This window comes from Mya arenaria, chromosome 3 (assembly GCF_026914265.1).
Source record: "Mya arenaria isolate MELC-2E11 chromosome 3, ASM2691426v1".
Taxonomy (NCBI): Eukaryota; Metazoa; Mollusca; class Bivalvia; order Myida; family Myidae; genus Mya; species Mya arenaria.
Window position 1 is genome coordinate 68,757,687 of NC_069124.1, and position 8,818 is coordinate 68,766,504.

Genomic DNA, 8,818 nt, shown 5'->3' on the forward strand with positions numbered 1-8,818 from the left:
ATGCAATGTAAACCATTATTTAAATGACTGAAGTGTTCATGCTTAAGCCAAAAATAACATAATAATGTAGTAATAGCAAATAAGGAAACCAGATGATGTTGCACTATAATGGACATTATGTAATAGAGAAATATAACAGAAGAAGGGAGATGAAGTTGAAATTATCTTTGTTTATCTTTGTTTTGAAGCTAAGTGAACATGAGAAATGAAAGCATATGATATTTCAGTTACATAACATGATTACAAGTAGGCAATAAGATCCGGAAATGGCAATAATGTTAAAGTTTTGTATTGTTAATAAAAAGATAAGAATGATGGGTTCTGGCAATGTTATGAGAACTATGATGATGATGTTTGGTCAGAATGTTAGTAATTTATGTGTTATGGAAGAGTTCACAACCATTGATAATTTACAATGCTGTGAAGAACAAGTTCAGGGCTGGATATTTTGCCTTATCTTGTAAGTCAGGCAATTCACAAATGAGCTGTAATTTAGTGTGAGACTGTTTTGTTATTCCCTAAGCATGAAATGTTTGTTTTTGAGAGTGACTTGGTTGACTTAAGAATGATTGTCTTGTAAGAACTGTCCTATGAACACTAGTAAAGGTTAAAGCTCCAAGTATAGTAGATCTGTTCAACGATCGTGTTGACGTTTTGTAGACATGATGGTTATTTTTCCATTGAGAAAGAGGCCACGGGCATTGATTGGTAGCAATCCTGTTAAAAATTGGTATAGGGCTGGATCTTCTCCCATCTGTGTTTAAGTCTGGCATTTCACATATCAGCTTTAGGTCAGTGTGGAACATTTTTCTCATTTCATAGGATCCATCACTTCTTTTTAGCACTACTTGTGCGGCACTGAAGTAGGTTTGTCTTGTTAAGGACTTGCCTTTGCATGTCGGACAACTGTCATTTTCTAACTTTTTGTTGCGACATTCTGAAAATTTTAAACAAACATTAACCATTATGTGTACAATGTTTTAAGAATGGTCTATAGTTGATTAAAAGTCATATGAGTTTTATAATGTTATATTTGTATTATGTGAAGATAGGTTACTTTAAAACTGCATTTGATTTGAGACACCTTTTTTAGTATAATTTTCACTTGTGAATTGTTTAACAATTGCATAGAGCAGCTCTAAGACAGCCTTGAGCTGAAGATTTGATTTGTTTAATTTTTTAAAGCAATCAGTAATCAATGACCTAAGATTACAAACAAACCTGAGTTTGGGCAGCACTGGTATTTGTGGGCTGATGTGATGCCCATTATTTGGAACTCTTTCGGCTCAGAGCCCAAACTGTTTGTGGTGTCTGCTGAGAAGTCGTCATCATTGAAGCAGGGGCCAGTCTGTTGAAGGATCAATGAGTCTTGTGGAAGGTACTGGAATGTTAAAACTGACAGTGAGTATGGCTTCTGTGAAGATTGCATGTTTTCAATTTAATTTAGAGTCTGAGGGAAATGATAACATTTGAAAATGTGTTGCGAAATAAATATAATGCTAGGATATTGCCTACAGTCCTTATAAATCAAACTAAAATGAACACACATGATTTATGCTGGTGTTAATGGTTTGTTTAAAGCAGATTGTAGTCATTCTGATTATCATAAACCAAATAGATGGAAATCATGCTGGTTAATGTTGTTTAGTGAAGATGGCATGTATTCTGATATTTAGAACCCAAGTAGATGGAAATCATGCAGGTTAGTGATGTTTAGTGTGGATGGATTCAATTCAGATATTCATGAGCCAAGTAGATGGAAATCATGCTTGGGTTAATGAGGTTTAGTGTAGATGGAAAATATCCATGAGCCATGCAAGTAGATGGAAATCATGCTAGGGTTAAGGATTTGTTAAGAGTAGATGGAAAGTTTCTGATATTCATGGGGGAAGGAGATAGAATTTGTGCTGAGTAAAGCCATACTGGAATATGGAAGCCTGATATTTATGAGCTTTGGAAATATCTTACCCCTTAAATGATTTCATCGGGATATGATGTTTAGGTACCGGATTTTGTCATTGTCACTTTTAAAGTAGCTTTCATTTATTATCTATGATTTTGCTAAATGATTATATAAATTTCAAGTTCTTGTATATTTTGTACACAATGATGGTCATTATAAGAGCTGATGTCATTAGTATACTATGGTGATTTGTAAAAATGTTTCTTGATATCATTTTAACTTAAAAACTAGAAATAAAAAATATACATGCATATCTTTATTAGTTAATGAAATTGCTATTCACTTCACAATTGTATTAACAAAATGCTGTTATTCATCATTAACAGTTTAAATTAAGCTGATTATTAACTTAAAATATGATGTTCAAGATGATTGCAGTATATATTGTTGTTGTTTAAATAAATTAATTATTTAATTGTCTTTCATATATAATAATTTAATTGTTTTTCATATATAATAATTGTGGTATTAAACTAAAATTTTACCAAAACCCCTGTTTGTGATAAGTATATTAACAAAAATATACATAGCATATAAGATGTTCTATACACAACTCAATTTTCAAAAAATAGTGGAAAAAATCATAGCTTTTATCCTCAGTTGATGTATTTAAGTATAATTTACATTGCAAGTAATAAATGGTGCTTAAAAGTCAAATATCTTAAAGCTATCAAAGAAACTTTAATAAAAAAGATTCAGTTACAACCCTTTTGCGCAAAATGTATTTAGAAATATCTTCAATTTTTCAGGCAAAACAGTTGTAACTGACTGTTACAACCCTTTTGCGAAAATAAATTTAGAAAATTCCTCAATTTTTTGTGCAAAAGGGTTGTAACTGACTGTTTAACAAATATCTCTTTTAGAAATTGAATGCAATGTGTTATTGTGATTTATTCATGAAAAGTACACAAAATTAAAACTATAATTAAAAAACAAAGTGAAAATGATAGGAACTAGGAAAATAAATCAGTTTTTATGCTCTCCTGAACAATTTTCAAATTGTCAGTTACAACCGTTTTGCGCTAAGCCCGCGAGTTCTTGTGGTCAATGGAATTGAGATCTAAATCATGACTAGAAGTAAGAATGGATGGTTTATCGTCCAAAATATCACATTTTCTGTGAATGGAATTATTGACACAATAGGAAAGTTTATCACATTTTTCATCATCAACAGTAACATTGACATTATTTACATTTTCATCAGATACATTTGGTCAACAACAAGTAACAGTATGAGTATTAAATTGGTATTGAGATCAATAGTATGACTAGAGGAAACAACCGGTCAATCATCTAAAATATCATGTTGTCTGACAACAGAAATGGATTTATTTACACAATGAGAAATGACATCACTGTTTTTATCAGTGATAATGTTATGATAAAGAAATGGAATGTTTTTATCATTGATATTTGATGAACAATTTGAACAATAATTATAAGGAACACAGAAAGGTTTCAAAAAAGAACAATTGCAGCAGTAGACGCTCTTCCCATCCTCCCAGTCTGCCTATAGGTATTCCCCGACTCCCGAGATCGTTCAACAAATCTAGGGTGACGTCGACCTTGAGTTCATTGAAAATGTAATCAGGTAACATAATGACATGGTGCACTTTCTTGTACACGCAATGTACATTACTGTCTCTCACAAAACACTTCTCCATGCCAGGGATCTCGGAAACAACCTTCTTTAAACGTAACTTCAGGGGTGTAATGTCATCAGTAATATAGACTGACTGGTAGAATTTGATTGGGGAGAACCTCAACTTTTTTTATGAGTGTAAAGAGGTTTAGAATCATAAAGGATATTGTAATAGTACTGTGTAAACTTCATCCATTTAGGGGGCAAGTTGATATCAATCGAACACCTCGGCCAGTTTCTATCTAGGAGCTTGCCGGAGATGGCCGACATAATGGACAAGTGTCATAATGCCAATGTCTTTTATGACACTTGTCCAAAATGTAACAGCACGACACCCGATACAAAGTTCAGTTAGACATGTTGATGATGTTTTGCTATGCGCACATGCAGAAGGTCTTTGTAGAGTTGGCTGGTCACTTTCCCTTTCCTCCTTCTAGTGACCGGCTTCCGTTTCCCGAACACTGGTACATGAAATGATCTGTTTCACCACACTTACAGCAGTGTCGGCATCTAGTTTGGCCTGTCTTCAAAAAACTATTACGTGTCCATTTTTTTTTCCTTCTCATTTGGCATAGCCAAAACTTCAGGCTGTGAGCTCATTAACCTCCATTCTCACTTACTTCAGTTCTTTAAATATGGTTGTCTCATTTTATGTCACTTTTACGGTCTTTAACTTGGTCTCTCTCTCTCGCGCGCTTTTCGGAATAACTATGGAGGGGGGAATCAAAATTCCAGGGGATATGGCATGATGGATTATCAAAATTGTTTTTTAGATTAAAACATGCAGTTGGCAAGCTTTGTGAGTACTGGGCTATTGGCCTTATGTAAAGAGCTTGGTGAAAACGAGTGTCAAATTCAGAAAATTAAAAAACAACAACCCCTTAAATCATTTGACTGATACTAAGTTGACAGAATGAATAACAAAATTGAGGAATTGTAGGGAAGGAGTGTTGTGGTCCTCCCCAACATCTCTGGTTTGAGATTTTGTGAATAATATCTTTTGAAGACTGTTTGTTGTTTTATCTCAAAATTTATTTACACCATGTTATACAGAATGTGTTAAGAAACAAATTAAACAAACAACTGCATAAGGGGTTAAAGGGAGCTTTATTACTATAATGCCACCACATCCATGGGAAGACGACGCATCTAGTTTAACCATTTATTCGTCATAGATATTGCGGTTAAAAACTGAAAATACACAAGGATACACTTAACAATATGACTGAAATCTTATTTAGGATACAGCATATCACATAGAAAAGAAACTTCTTAATAGTCAAATCAAATTATAGAATTTACACGTAATAGTATAAAATAACCTAGGGTACGAAACGAGTTACGAATCATAATAATAATAATAATAATAATAATAATAATAACTTTATTTATAGAAGGTAACACATTAAGACATAGGCATCATATTATTAAAAACATAACACACGTCTTATTTACAATGCGGCCTTCTGAAAGAACATACACAGACACACACACACACACTAAATAAGATGTGATGCAAATAATTAATACTCAAAACACAAATGTGAAAACACATTTTGAACAATACCGCAAAAATACATATGGTTAAAAAAGCATTATTACATTTTTTCGTCATGGCCTATAACTAGAATTAATGATCGTTTTAACATGTAAAATGCTTTGAATGGGATTTCAGAAAGGTACGTATTAAAATGTAATACGAAAACATAAAGAAACATGAATATAATACATTCATTTAACACATCAATGCTTAATAATACATCAATTTGTACCTAAATGTTAACAAGAAAACTCATCAAAATTGTTTAATTGAGTAAGTAGGACAGTCACACATTTATTTAACACCTTACTCAACAAATACATACGTATAAACTATACCTGTGGTATGCATGGAATTATGCATATAATTTTTACAACGGATTTTGCGATTGATGATGTAAATAGAACTTCTTACAGCAGGTTTTAAATGTCTTTCTCGTGTTAGACTTATGTATTTCTTCTGGTAAAAAATTCCAAACTTTCCCACTGTAGCATGCAAACGAGTGTTTCTTGTATTGTGTTTTATGTCGAAAGTGAGCAATGTCTTGTCGAGTGGAAGATCGTAATCCATATCTTGTGTTGCTAGATATCTTAATAATGTCTCTTATGTAACTCGGTGTAAGATTATTAATAGATTTAAATACCATAACAGCCGTTTGATATCTGCAATGGTATTCAAATTGAAGCCATTCTAATTTTTTAAATAATTCATGCGATGGCGTTCTAATAGGCTTAAAGAGAATAATTTTTGCAGCTCTTTTTTGAAGCAAGGTGATTCTTCTCATATGCGTTTGCTTACTTTTCCCCCAAACGCTACAACAATAGTCAAACATAGGAAGTATATACGATTTATAAAACAATTATCTCATTTGATCCGTTAAAAAATAATTGAGTCTTTTTAAAAGGGCTATCTTTGCAATTACTTTCTTGCAGACAAATTCAACTTGCAGGTTCCACGACAATGATGAATCAATAATAATTCCAAGCAATTTCTTCGAAGTTACATTTTCAATTAGTACTTTGTCTACGAATAAATTGAGTGCACATGCATTTCTTAATTTTGCATTTGAACCCAACAACATGCAATTAGTTTTTTGTGGATGTATTGCCATGTTGTTTACTTTGCACCAATCCGATACCATATCTAAATTTATTTGCAACGTACGTTCAATTTCCTGCGTATTTGAACTTTTTGCATATAGTGTAGTATCATCAGCATATAAGTCAATCATGGAATTTTCAATTTCAAAGGTTATGTCATTAATATATATAAGAAAAAGAATAGGACCAAGAATGGATCCTTGAGGAACTCCAGACCTTATACATCTTCGTGAAGATTGGGAATCACCGAACTTTACAATTTGGTGTCTGTCTTTCAAATATGAAGTTATCAGTTGGACGGAATTATCACTGAAGTTGTATAATTTCAATTTATGTATAAGTATTTGGTGATCTACTAGATCGAACGCCTTTCGTAAATCAAGAAAGAGAGCACCTACATAGTTTCCATTGTCAATTCCATCAATCCAATCATCAATTATTCTTATCAACGCTGTATGACAAGAATGTTTTTCTCGAAACCCAGATTGAAATTCATGTATGACATTCGTATTTTTTAAAAATGTTTTGATTTGATCTGCCAAGTGCCGTTCAAACACCTTTGACAGTGTTGGAAGGATAGAAATTGGTCTATAATTATTTGGATCATTGCGATCAGAAGATTTATATATAGGCAAAACCTTAGCCTCTTTTAATGAGTCTGGGAATATTCCTAGCCGTATGCTATTATTTATAATGGATGTTAGAGGTATAACAATACAATCACCACATTGTTTTAGGATATTAGGCCCTATTCCATCTAATCCTGTAGCTTTCGCCTTATTAAGCTTATCAATATACATTTTTACCTCTAATGGGGTGATGTAAGATATATCAAAGTACTGACCTTTTAGCAAACTATTTAATTTGGTACCAAGTTTTGAAAAATGTGTTTCATCGAACACTGATTTATTGATACAATCGGATATGTCAGTAAAATGCTTATTGAATACATCTAATATTTGTGCATCGCCAACAACATTTATTCCGTTTGTGTGAAGGTATTGTGGTAATATTATACTATTATTGTTAATAGTGTCATTATTATTATTATTCAACTCTCTGAGGTTCTTCCATAACACCCTAGGATCTTTACAGTTTTTTACAGCTTTATTGTAATAATCTTTCTTGGTTTGACGTATTAATCGAGTAACATTATTTCTTGAAAGTCTATATTCCGACCACTGTTTACGCTTTTTGAATCGATTTCTTTCTTTTATAGCCAACCAAATTTCGTCAGTATACCAGGCTGGTTGTGTTTCAAATTTTATTCGTTTTTCTTTCAGTGGCGCATGGTGCGACAACACGTCATTCAGTCGCTTATATAAAACTTCCATGGCTTCATTAGGGTCTTGAATTTGTTCAACCCCATTTATATTTACCTTGTTAAGATCAATGCAGAAGGAAATTTCATTAAAGTTTCTGAAAGACCTATATTTTAATGTATGATGTTTATGCGTGTTTTCTGAAACCTTTTGTAAACGGGCAGCTCTAGTGAAACAAACTGGAAAGTGGTCACTTATACTTAGACTTGATACAAATGCTTCACATACTCGATCAACTGAGTTCGTATATACATGATCTATAATAGAAGATGTTTTCTCTGTTACCCTTGTAGGAACATCTATAAGCTGGTTTAATCCGTATTTTATAATACAATCCTGCCATGCGGTAATTTTAAATGACCCACATTCGGCATTATAATTTATGTTAATGTCTCCTATGATATGATACTCTAAATTTAAGTCTTCAACATTCTTTAACTGATTACTGAACATATTAATCCATTCTAACTTACTATCAGGTGGTCGATAAATGAAACACACTAGAAATGGTTTGGCATTGCAAAAACATACTTCAATCCAAATTGCTTCAATGTGTTCAGACTCAAACTCTTTTCTGCGAATGAATGGGATATTTTCTCTTATGTACACCAATATGCCACCGCCCTTTTTAGTGCGAACGAATCGAACGAGGTTGGGTACGAATCCGGCTTCGGAACGAATGTGAGGGTTTTCAGAGTATACGGTCAAAATCTAACTATACAGAAAGTTATAAGGAATAATATAAGACATATTGATGCAGTAAACTTACACTGTGAGGGGCTATAGGACTAGAATTTGCTTGTTTTAGACTCGTGGTGCAGAGCGCACCCGACACGACGGAACGTCAAAAAACCAAAACAAACGAGTTGCACTCAACAGTTAACAAATCGACAGTGGTCTGTAAATAACCAGTAAAACTTAGCCCCGAGTGTAACTTCAAATTATCAAATTTAAACAAGAAAACATTACTTAATACTGAATAAAGATAATAGAAAACAAACATGGAACTTCAGTTCCAGTACACTCCCCGTCTGGTATTCTAATACCAAATTTTAACCTAATACAACAGCATATATAGAGATTCACATATTAAACCAAGACAAAAAAGCTATATCTTTGAACTTAATCACCTTAAAGTACAAGTCCTAATTAAACAAAACAAAATGACCAAGATACAAAGCATCAGTAAAGAAACTGAAATTATAAAGTTCATACATTAGTGTTAATTTTAATAAAACTTCACTAACAAGT

General features: G+C 32.7%; 1 long non-coding RNA gene across 1 annotated transcript; it reads right to left on the reverse strand.

Moving 5' to 3' along the window:
- LOC128229019 (uncharacterized) lies at positions 1-8,490 on the reverse strand. Its single transcript, XR_008260018.1, has 3 exons — positions 8,337-8,490; positions 1,222-1,381; positions 1-937 (listed from the first exon to the last, which is right to left on the reverse strand). It is a non-coding gene; the product is annotated as an uncharacterized LOC128229019 (long non-coding RNA).
- Positions 8,491-8,818: the final 328 nt, after the last annotated feature.